Below are 12,411 nucleotides of genomic sequence, written 5' to 3'. Positions count from 1 at the left end.
AGCCATAGAGAGATGGTAAATAGTGTACAGTACATATCCCTGTCATAGCCATAGAGAGATGGTAAATAGTGTACAGTACATATCCCTGCCATAGCCACAGAGAGGGATAGTAAATAGTGTACAGCACATATCCCCTCCATAGCCATAGAGAGATGGTAAATAGTGTACAGTACATATCCCTGCCATAGCCATGGAGAGATGGTAAATAGTGTACAGTACATATCCCTGCCATAGCCACAGAGAGGGATAGTAAATAGTGTACAGCACATATCCCCTCCATAGCCATAGAGAGATGGTAAATAGTGTACAGTACATATCCCTGTCATAGCCATAGAGAGATGGTAAATAGTGTACAGTACATATCCCTGCCATAGCCACAGAGAGGGATAGTAAATAGTGTACAGCACATATCCCCTCCATAGCCATAGAGAGATGGTAAATAGTGCACAGCACATATCCCTGCCATAGCCATAGAGAGATGGTAAATAGTGTACAGCACATATCCCTGTCATAGCCATAGAGAGATGGTAAATAGTGTACAGCACATATACCTGCCATAGCCATAGAGAGATGGTAAATAGTGTACAGCACATATCCCTGCCATAGCCATAGAGAGATGGTAAATAGTGTACAGCACATATCCCTCCATAGCCATAGAGAGATGGTACATAGTGTACAGCACATATCCCTGCCATAGCCATAGAGAGATGGTAAATAGTGTACAGCACATATCCCTGCCGTAGCCATAGAGAGGGATGGTAAATAGTGTACAGCACATATCCCTGCCATAGCCATAGAGAGATGGTAAATAGTGTACAGCACATATCCCTGCCATAGCCATAGAGAGATGATAAATAGTGTACAGTACATATCCCTGCCATAGCCACAGAGAGGGATAGTAAATAGTGTACAGCACATATCCCCTCCATAGCCATAGAGAGATGGTAAATAGTGTACAGCACATATCCCCTCCATACTCATAGAGAGAGATGGTAAATAGTGTACAGCACATAATTCTCCATAGCCATAGAGAGAGATGTTAAATAGTGTACAGCACATATCCCCTCCATAGCCATAGAGAGATGGTAAATAGTGTACAGCACATATCCCTGCCATAGCCATAGAGAGGGATGGTAAATAGTGTACAGCACATATCCCCTCCATAGCCATAGAGAGATGGTAAATAGTGTACAGCACATATCCCTGCCATAGCCATAGAGAGGGATGGTAAATAGTGTACAGCACATATCCCTGCCATAGCCATAGAGAGATGGTAAATAGTGTACAACACATATCCCCTCCATAGCCATAGAGAGATGGTAAATAGTGCACAGCACATATCCCTGCCGTAGCCATAGAGAGATGGTAAATAGTGTACAGCACATATCCCTGCCATAGCCATAGAGAGATGGTAAATAGTGTACAGCACATATCCCTGCCATAGCCATAGAGAGATGGTAAATAGTGTACAGTACATATCCCTGCCATAGCCACAGAGAGGGATAGTAAATAGTGTACAGCACATATCCCCTCCATAGCCATAGAGAGATGGTAAATAGTGTACAGCACATATCCCCTCCATACTCATAGAGAGAGATGGTAAATAGTGTACAGCACATAATTCTCCATAGCCATAGAGAGAGATGTTAAATAGTGTACAGCACATATCCCCTCCATAGCCATAGAGAGATGGTAAATAGTGTACAGCACATATCCCTGCCATAGCCATAGAGAGGGATGGTAAATAGTGTACAGCACATATCCCCTCCATAGCCATAGAGAGATGGTAAATAGTGTACAGCACATATCCCTGCCATAGCCATAGAGAGGGATGGTAAATAGTGTACAGCACATATCCCTGCCATAGCCATAGAGAGAGATGGTAAATAGTGTACAACACATATCCCCTCCATAGCCATAGAGAGATGGTAAATAGTGCACAGCACATATCCCTGCCGTAGCCATAGAGAGATGGTAAATAGTGTACAGCACATATCCCTGCCATAGAGAGATGGTAAATAGTGCACAGCACATGTCCCTGCCATAGCCATAGAGAGATGGTAAATAGTGCACAGCACATATCCCCTCCATAGTAATAGAGAGATGGTACATAGTGTACAGCACATATCCCTGCCATAGCCATAGAGAGATGGTAAATAGTGTATAGCACATATCCCTGCCATAGCCATAGAGAGATGGTAAATAGTGTACAGCACATATCCCTGTCATAGCCATAGAGAGATGGTAAATAGTGTACAGCACATATCCCTGCCATAGCCATAGAGAGATGGTAAATAGTGTACAGCACATATCCCTGCCATAGCCATAGAGAGATGGTAAATAGTGCACCGCACATATCCCTGCCATAGCCATAGAGAGATGGTGAATAGTGTACAGCACATATCCCTGTCATAGCCATAGAGAGATGGTAAATAGTGTACAGCACATATCCCTGCCATAGCCATAGAGAGATGGTAAATAGTGTACAGCACATATCCCTGCCATAGCCATAGAGAGATGGTAAATAGTGCACCGCACATATCCCTGCCATAGCCATAGAGAGGGATGGTAAATAGTGCACAGCACATATCCCTGCCATAGCCATAGAGAGATGGTAAATAGTGTACAGCACATATCCCTGCCATAGCCATAGAGAGGGATGGTAAATAGTGCACAGCACATATCCCTGCCATAGCCATAGAGAGGGATGGTAAATAGTGCACAGCACATATCCCTGCCATAGCCATAGAGAGATGGTAAATAGTGTACAGCACATATCCCCTCCATAGCCATAGAGAGAGATGGTAAATAGTGTACAGCACATATCCCAGCCATAGCCATAGAGAGATGGTAAATAGTGCACAGCACATATCCCCTCCATAGCCATAGAGAGATGGTAAATAGTGTACAGCACATATCCCTGCCATAGCCATAGAGAGATGGTAAATAGTGCACAGCACATATCCCTGCCATAGCCATAGAGAGATGGTAAATAGTGTACAGCACATATCCCCTCCATAGTAATAGAGAGATGGTAAATAGTGTACAGCACATATCCCTGCCATAACCATAGAGAGATGGTAAATAGTGTACAGCACATATCCCTGCCATAGCCATAGAGAGATGGTAAATAGTGTACAGCACATATCCCTGCCATAGCCATAGAGAGATGGTAAATAGTGCACAGCACATATCCCTGCCATAGCCATAGAGAGGGATGGTAAATAGTGTACAGCACATATCCCCTCCATAGTAATAGAGAGATGGTAAATAGTGTACAGCACATATCCCTGCCATAGAGAGATGGTAAATAGTGCACAGCACATATCCCTGCCATAGCCATAGAGAGATGGTAAATAGTGCACAGCACATATCCCCTCCATAGTAATAGAGAGATGGTACATAGTGTACAGCACATATCCCTGCCATAGCCATAGAGAGATGGAAAATAGTGTATCGCACATATCCCTGCCATAGCCATAGAGAGATGGTAAATAGTGTACAGCACATATCCCCTCCATAGCCATAGAGAGATGGTAAATAGTGTACAGCACATATCCCTGCCATAGCCATAGAGAGATGGTAAATAGTGCACCGCACATATCCCTGCCGTAGCCATAGAGAGATGGTAAATAGTGTACAGCACATATCCCTGCCATAGCCATAGAGAGATGGTAAATAGTGTACAGCACATATCCCTGCCATAGCCATAGAGAGATGGTAAATAGTGCACCGCACATATCCCTGCCGTAGCCATAGAGAGATGGTAAATAGTGTACAGCACATATCCCTGCCATAGCCATAGAGAGTGATAGTAAATAGTGTACAGCACATATCCCTGCCATAGCCATAGAGAGATGGTAAATAGTGCACAGCACATATCCCTGCCATAGCCATAGAGAGATGGTAAATAGTGTACAGCACATATCCCTGCCATAGCCATAGAGAGGGATGGTAAATAGTGCACAGCACATATCCCTGCCATAGCCATAGAGAGATGGTAAATAGTGCACAGCACATATCCCTGCCATAGCCATAGAGAGGGATGGTAAATAGTGCACAGCACATATCCCTGCCATAGCCATAGAGAGATGGTAAATAGTGCACAGCACATATCCCCTCCATAGCCATAGAGAGATGGTAAATAGTGTACAGCACATATCCCTGCCATAGCCATAGAGAGTGATAGTAAATAGTGTACAGCACATATCCCTGCCATAGCCATAGAGAGTGATAGTAAATAGTGTACAGCACATATCCCTGCCATAGCCATAGAGAGTGATAGTAAATAGTGTACAGCACATATCCCTGCCATAGCCATAGAGAGGGATGGTAAATAGTGCACAGCACATATCCCTGCCATAGCCATAGAGAGATGGTAAATAGTGCACAGCACATATCCCTGCCATAGCCATAGAGAGGGATGGTAAATAGTGCACAGCACATATCCCTGCCATAGCCATAGAGAGATGGTAAATAGTGCACAGCACATATCCCCTCCATAGCCATAGAGAGATGGTAAATAGTGTACAGCACATATCCCTGCCATAGCCATAGAGAGGGATGGTAAATAGTGTACAGCACATATCCCTGCCATAGCCATAGAGAGATGGTAAATAGTGCACAGCACATATCCCTGCCATAGCCATAGAGAGATGGTAAATAGTGCACAGCACATATCCCTGCCATAGCCATAGAGAGGGATGGTAAATAGTGTACAGCACATATCCCCTCCATAGTAATAGAGAGATGGTAAATAGTGCACAGCACATATCCCCTCCATAGCCATAGAGAGATGGTAAATAGTGTACAGCACATATCCCTGCCATAGCCATAGAGAGATGGTAAAAAGTGCACAGCACATATCCCCTCCATAGCCATAGAGAGATGGTAAATAGTGCACAGCACATATCCCTGCCATAGCCATAGAGAGATGGTAAATAGTGTACAGCACATATCCCTGCCATAGCCATAGAGAGATGGTAAAAAGTGCACAGCACATATTCCCTCCATAGTAATAGAGAGATGGTAAATAGTGCACAGCACATATCCCTGCCATAGCCATAGAGAGATGGTAAATAGTGTACAGCACATATCCCTGCCATAGCCATAGAGAGATGGTAAAAAGTGCACAGCACATATCCCTGCCATAGCCATAGAGAGATGGTAAATAGTGTACAGCACATATCCCCTCCATAGTAATAGAGAGATGGTAAATAGTGTACAGCACATATCCCCTCCATAGTAATAGAGAGATGGTAAATAGTGTACAGCACATATCCCCTCCATAGTAATAGAGAGATGGTAAATAGTGTACAGCACATATCCCTGCCATAGCCATAGAGAGGGATAGTAAATAGTGCACAGGCCCAGGAGGCAAACAGGAATAGGCAGCTAAGGCGACATGGGATAAAGAGATGGAGGGAGACGAAAGACTCCAAGAGTCAGGAGAAGAGGAGGAGGAGCGGGAGGAGAGAGTTACGGATATTCTGGAGATGGATAATGGGGGGAGGGGGGGGGGGGTCTGGATGGGAAGTAATTTAGAAAGTACTTGTTAATAAATCATAGTCACTTGTGCTGGTTACTGACCACACTGCAACGTATCACCGATCCATACATCTGCCACCTCCCACTATGTGTCACCGTGACATGCCGACATATTTTCTACCCTATGTACGGTACAACATGTGTAGTATATATTACTCCTTGTACTCCTGTGTGTAGTATATATTACTCCTTATAATACTGTGTGTAGTATATATTACTCTTTAGATTCCTGCGTATATAGTATATATTTGTACTCCTGTGTGTAGTATATACTTGTACTCCTGTGTATAATGTATATTTCTTCTGCGTATGCGATTCCTCCATGTGAATAGTGGGATGCACTGATGCATTTCTTTATTCTGTATAATATCCAGACTGTATATTACACATTAGACTCCTGTATATATATGTCTGATCTTGTACTTTTCCTTCCTCCAGTATATAGTATACAGTCATATACCTTTACAACAATTATTTCCCCCTTCCCTGAGCTCTTTTTGCCCCTGTTGTAAATCTATTTTTTGCACCTCATTTGTCTTTGTAATTTTACCATTGCCTTTGCTAAGCAGGGTCAGGACCGACTTGTGCAATTATTTGAGCCCATAGAGGTGCAAATCAATGTTAAATAAGGTGCAAACAACTGGAAGCAGGAGAAATGCAAAGACAAATGCAACCTGCATCAGACTAAGATAAATCTGCTCCAATATATGTCTGCGTATGAATCTATAGATAGGTAGATAGATATTACAGATTTATAAATGAGAGAAAGATAGCTGTGAAATAGATGAAAGGATAGATAGATATGAGATAGATGGATATATGTATGGATGGATGGATAGATATGAGATAGATAGATAGGAGATAGGAGATAGATAGATAGATAGATAGATAGATAGATAGATAGATAGGAGATAGATAGATAGATAGATATGAGATAGATAGATATGAGATAGATAGATAGATAGATAGATAGATATGAGATAGATAGATATGAGATAGATAGATAGATAGATAGATAGATAGATAGATAGGTTCAGTAAAGAGGCAGCACTCCTTGTAGTGGTGAAAGGGGTGAAGCTTTATTCCATAAAAAGCTTTTTATGGAATAAAGCTTCACCCCTTTCACCACTACAAGGAGTGCTGCCTCTTTACTGAACCTAGATAAATATATATAGATATGAGATAGATAGATAGATAGATAGATAGGAGATAGATAGATAGATATGAGATAGATAGATAGATAGATAGATAGATATGAGATAGATAGATAGATATGTGATAGATAGATAGATAGATAGATAGATAGATATGTGATAGATAGATAGATAGATAGATAGATAGATAGGAGATAGATAGAAGATAGATAGATAGATAGATAGATAGATATGAGATAGATAGATAGATAGATAGATAGATAGGAGATAGATAGATAGGAGATAGATAGACAATATATATATATATATATATATATATATATATATATATATATATATATACTGCTCCATGTGTATACAGGTCGGCCTCCATTGCTCGGGCAGGTAGTCAGGAGTCAGACTCACCCAGGCCTTGCTGTGCCAGTGGCTGCTGTCCTTGGTCCTGATTCACCTGATGCTCGGTCCTGATGGTCCCTGCTGGATCAGGTGTCCTGTGGTCCTGATGCTGAGTCCTGGAACCTCTGGATTTGGGTCAGATTAGCGTCCTGATGCTGCTGCTCCTGTGATGTTTTTTTCTTTCATTCCTGCGTCACTGGATGCTGGGGACTGTGCAGATAATGAGAGGGAGGAGAGAAGGGCGGTGGAGGGACCAGGCGCTGAGGATGGAGGGAGGAGGAGGAGGAGGAAGCTGCAGCTTCTGGAGAAAACCCAGACACCAGGAGGCTGGGACATACAGGAATATAAGAGACATGTACAAATACTAGAAGCAAACGTGATACAATGTAACGTTCCATCAATGTACAAATAGTGATCGGATGATGTTACAGAATATAACAAGATAACCAGGTGCATCTACATATAGACATGGGACAGGGGCCACTGAGACGTCTATCTCCTTATAGACCGTAGTAAAGGCAAAGGGTCTCATTCATATTACAGAGAATGAAAAATTTCCTTCTTCCTAGATCAATCACCTTGATCATTGATTAGATTGTCCAAGGATAAGATATTAGTATAAATAGATTGTAAGCTCTTGCACACAGGGCCCTCTCTCCTATTGTTTCATATAACCATGATGTTACTCCGTAATCATGATATCAGGGGTCCTGAGTCCCCCCATTTGAATGGAGCAGTGGTCACACACATGTATGGGATAGCCCGGCCTGGGCAGGCGCTGTACATGGCTATGCTCATGGATGTACATGGAGCAATGGTCACACATATGTATGGGATAGCCCGGCCTGGGCAGGCGCTGTACATGGCTATGCTCATGGATGTACATGGAGAGGTGGTCACACATATGTATGGGATAGCCCGGCCTGGGCAGGCGCTGTACATGGCTATGCTCATGGATGTGCATGGAGCGGTGGTCACACATATGTAAGGGATAGCCCGGCCTGGGCAGGCGCTGTACATGGCTATGCTCATGGATGTGCATGGAGCGGTGGTCACACATATGTATGGGATAGCCCGGCCTGGGCAGGCGCTGTACATGGCTATGCTCATGGATGTACATGGAGCGGTGCTCACACATATGTATGGGATAGCCCGGCCTGGGCAGGCACTGTACATGGCTATGCTCATGGATGTGCATGGAGCGGTGGTCACACATATGTATGGGATAGCCTGGCCTGGGCAGGCGCTGTACATGGCTATGCTCATGGATGTACATGGAGCGGTGGTCACACATATGTATGGGATAGCCCGGCCTGGGCAGGCGCTGCACATGGCTATGCTCATGGATGTGCATGGAGCGGTGGTCACACATATGTATGGGATAGCCCGGCCTGGGCTGGCGCTGTACATGGCTATACTCATGGATGTGCCTGGACCGGTGGTCACACATATGTATGGGATAGCCCGGCCTGGGCAGGTGCTGTACATGGCTATGCTCATGGATGTACATGGAGCGGTGGTCACACATATGTATGGGATAGCCCGGCCTGGGCAGGCGCTGTACATGGCTATGCTCACGGATGTACATGGAGCAGGGTCACACATATGTATGGGATAGCCCGGCCTGGGCAGGTGCTGTACATGGCTATGCTCATGGATGTACATGGAGCGGTGGTCACACATATGTATGGGATAGCCCGGCCTGGGCAGGTGCTGTACATGGCTATGCTCATGGATGTGCATGGAGCGGTGGTCACACATATGTATGGGATAGCCCGGCCTGGGCAGGCGCTGTACATGGCTATGCTCACGGATGTACATGGAGCAGGGTCACACATATGTATGGGATAGCCCGGCCTGGGCAGGCGCTGTACATGGCTATGCTCATGGATGTACATGGAGCGGTGCTCACACATATGTATGGGATAGCCCGGCCTGGGCAGGCACTGTACATGGCTATGCTCATGGATGTGCATGGAGCGGTGGTCACACATATGTATGGGATAGCCCGGCCTGGGCAGGCGCTGTACATGGCTATGCTCATGGATGTACATGGAGCGGTGGTCACACATATGTATGGGATAGCCCGGCCTGGGCAGGCGCTGTACATGGCTATGCTCATGGATGTGCATGGAGCGGTGGTCACACATATGTATGGGATAGCCCGGCCTGGGCTGGCGCTGTACATGGCTATACTCATGGATGTGCCTGGACCGGTGGTCACACATATGTATGGGATAGCCCGGCCTGGGCAGGTGCTGTACATGGCTATGCTCATGGATGTACATGGAGCGGTGGTCACACATATGTATGGGATAGCCCGGCCTGGGCAGGCGCTGTACATGGCTATGCTCACGGATGTACATGGAGCAGGGTCACACATATGTATGGGATAGCCCGGCCTGGGCAGGTGCTGTACATGGCTATGCTCATGGATGTACATGGAGCGGTGGTCACACATATGTATGGGATAGCCCGGCCTGGGCAGGTGCTGTACATGGCTATGCTCATGGATGTGCATGGAGCGGTGGTCACACATATGTATGGGATAGCCCGGCCTGGGCAGGCGCTGTACATGGCTATGCTCACGGATGTACATGGAGCAGGGTCACACATATGTATGGGATAGCCCGGCCTGGGCAGGCGCTGTACATGGCTATGCTCATGGATGTACATGGAGCTGAGGTCACACATATGTATGGGATAGCCCGGCCTGGGCAGGCGCTGTACATGGCTATGCTCATGGATGTACATGGAGTGGTGGTCACACATATGTATGGGATAGCCCGGCCTGGGCAGGCGCTGTACATGGCTATGCTCATGGATATAAATATAGCGGGGTAACACATATGTATGGGATAGCCAGGCCTGGGCAGGCGCTGTACATGGCTATGCTCATGGATGTACATGGAGCGGTGGTCACACACATGTATGGGATAGCCCGGTCTGGGCAGGCGCTGTACATGGCTATGCTCCTGGATGTGCATGGAGCGGTGGTCACACATATGTATGGGATAGCCCGGCCTGTGCAGGTGCTATACATGACGATGCTCATGGATGTACATGGAGTGGTGGTCACACATATGTATGGGATAGCCCGGCCTGGGCAGGCGCTGTACATGGCTATGCTCATGGATATACATGGAGCTGAGGTCACACATATGTATAGGATAGCCCAGCCTGGGCAGGCGCTGTACATGGCTATGCTCATGTATGTACATGGAGCGGTGGTCACACATATGTATGGGATAGCCCGGCCTAGGCAGGCGCTGTACATGGCTATGCTCATGGATGTACATGGAGCGGTGGTCACACATATGTATGGGATAGCCCGGCCTGTGCAGGTGCTATACATGACTATGCTCATGGATGTACATGGAGTGGTGGTCACACATATGTATGGGATAGCCCGGCCTGGGCAGGCGCTGTACATGGCTATGCTCATGGATGTACATGGAGCGGTGGTCACACATATGTATGGGATAGCCAGGCCTGGGCAGGTGCTGTACATGGCTATGCTCATGGATGTACATGGAGTGGTGGTCACACATATGTATGGGATAGCCCGGCCTGGGCAGGCGCTGTACATGGCTATGCTCATGGATATACATGGAGCGGTGGTCACACATATGTATGGGATAGCCCGGCCTGGGCAGGTGCTGTACATGGCTATGCTCATGGATGTACATGGAGCGGTGGTCACACATATGTATGGGATAGCCCGGCCTGGGCAGGCGCTGTACATGGCTATGCTCATGGATGTGCATGGAGCGGTGGTCACACATATGTATGGGATAGCCCGGCCTGGGCAGGCGCTGTACATGGCTATGCTCATGGATATACATGGAGCTGAGGTCACACATATGTATAGGATAGCCCAGCCTGGGCAGGCGCTGTACATGGCTATGCTCCTGGATGTACATGGAGCGGTGGTCACACACATGTATGGGAAAGCCCGGCCTGGGCAGGTGCTATACATGACTATGCTCATGGATGTACATGGAGCGGTGGTCACACATATGTATGGGATAGCCCGGCCTGGGCAGGCACTGTACATGGCTATGCTCATGGATGTACATGGAGCGGTGGTCACACATATGTATGGGATAGCCCGGCCTGGGCAGGCACTGTACACGGCTATGCTCATGGATATACATGGAGCTGAGGTCACACATATGTATAGGATAGCCCGGCCTGGGCAGGCACTGTACATGGCTATGCTCATGTATGTACATGGAGCGGTGGTCACACATATGTATGGGATAGCCCGGCCTAGGCAGGCGCTGTACATGGCTATGCTCATGGATGTACATGGAGCGGTGGTCACACATATGTATGGGATAGCCCGGCCTGTGCAGGTGCTATACATGACTATGCTCATGGATGTACATGGAGTGGTGGTCACACATATGTATGGGATAGCCCGGCCTGGGCAGGCGCTGTACATGGCTATGCTCATGGATGTACATGGAGCGGTGGTCACACATATGTATGGGATAGCCAGGCCTGGGCAGGTGCTGTACATGGCTATGCTCATGGATGTACATGGAGTGGTGGTCACACATATGTATGGGATAGCCCGGCCTGGGCAGGCGCTGTACATGGCTATGCTCATGGATGTACATGGAGCGGTGGTCACACATATGTATGGGATAGCCAGGCCTGGGCAGGCACTGTACATGGCTATGCTCATGGATGTACATGGAGCGGTGGTCACACATATGTATAGGATAGCCCGGCCTGGGCAGGTGCTGTACATGGCTATGCTCATGGATGTACATGGAGCGGTGGTCACACATATGTATGGGATAGCCCGGCCTGGGCAGGCGCTGTACATGGCTATGCTCATGGATGTGCATGGAGCGGTGGTCACACATATGTATGGGATAGCCCGGCCTGGGCAGGCGCTGTACATGGCTATGCTCATGGATATACATGGAGCTGAGGTCACACATATGTATAGGATAGCCCAGCCTGGGCAGGCGCTGTACATGGCTATGCTCCTGGATGTACATGGAGCGGTGGTCACACACATGTATGGGAAAGCCCGGCCTGGGCAGGTGCTATACATGACTATGCTCATGGATGTACATGGAGCGGTGGTCACACATATGTATGGGATAGCCCGGCCTGGGCAGGCACTGTACATGGCTATGCTCATGGATGTACATGGAGCGGTGGTCACACATATGTATGGGATAGCCCGGCCTGGGCAGGCACTGTACACGGCTATGCTCATGGATATACATGGAGCTGAGGTCACACATATGTATAGGATAGCCCGGCCTGGGCAGGCACTGTACATGGCTATGCT

At 47.1% G+C, this 12,411-nt stretch overlaps 1 protein-coding gene across 1 annotated transcript in view; it reads right to left on the bottom strand.

The window, feature by feature from the left end:
- CLIP3 (CAP-Gly domain containing linker protein 3) overlaps positions 1 to 7,342 on the bottom strand; it is a 37,344-nt gene extending 30,002 nt beyond the window's left edge. Inside the window, exon 1 of the mRNA XM_072125616.1 lies at positions 7,107 to 7,342. The gene's annotated coding sequence lies outside the window, so the exon portion shown is untranslated. The remainder of the gene's footprint in view (positions 1 to 7,106) is intronic.
- Between the last annotated feature and the right edge of the window lie 5,069 nt (positions 7,343 to 12,411).

This window comes from Engystomops pustulosus, chromosome 9 (genome assembly GCF_040894005.1).
Source record: "Engystomops pustulosus chromosome 9, aEngPut4.maternal, whole genome shotgun sequence".
Classification (NCBI taxonomy): Eukaryota; Metazoa; Chordata; class Amphibia; order Anura; family Leptodactylidae; genus Engystomops; species Engystomops pustulosus.
The sequence above is the reverse complement of the archived record's forward strand: the minus strand, read 5'-3'. Positions and strand labels throughout refer to the sequence as shown.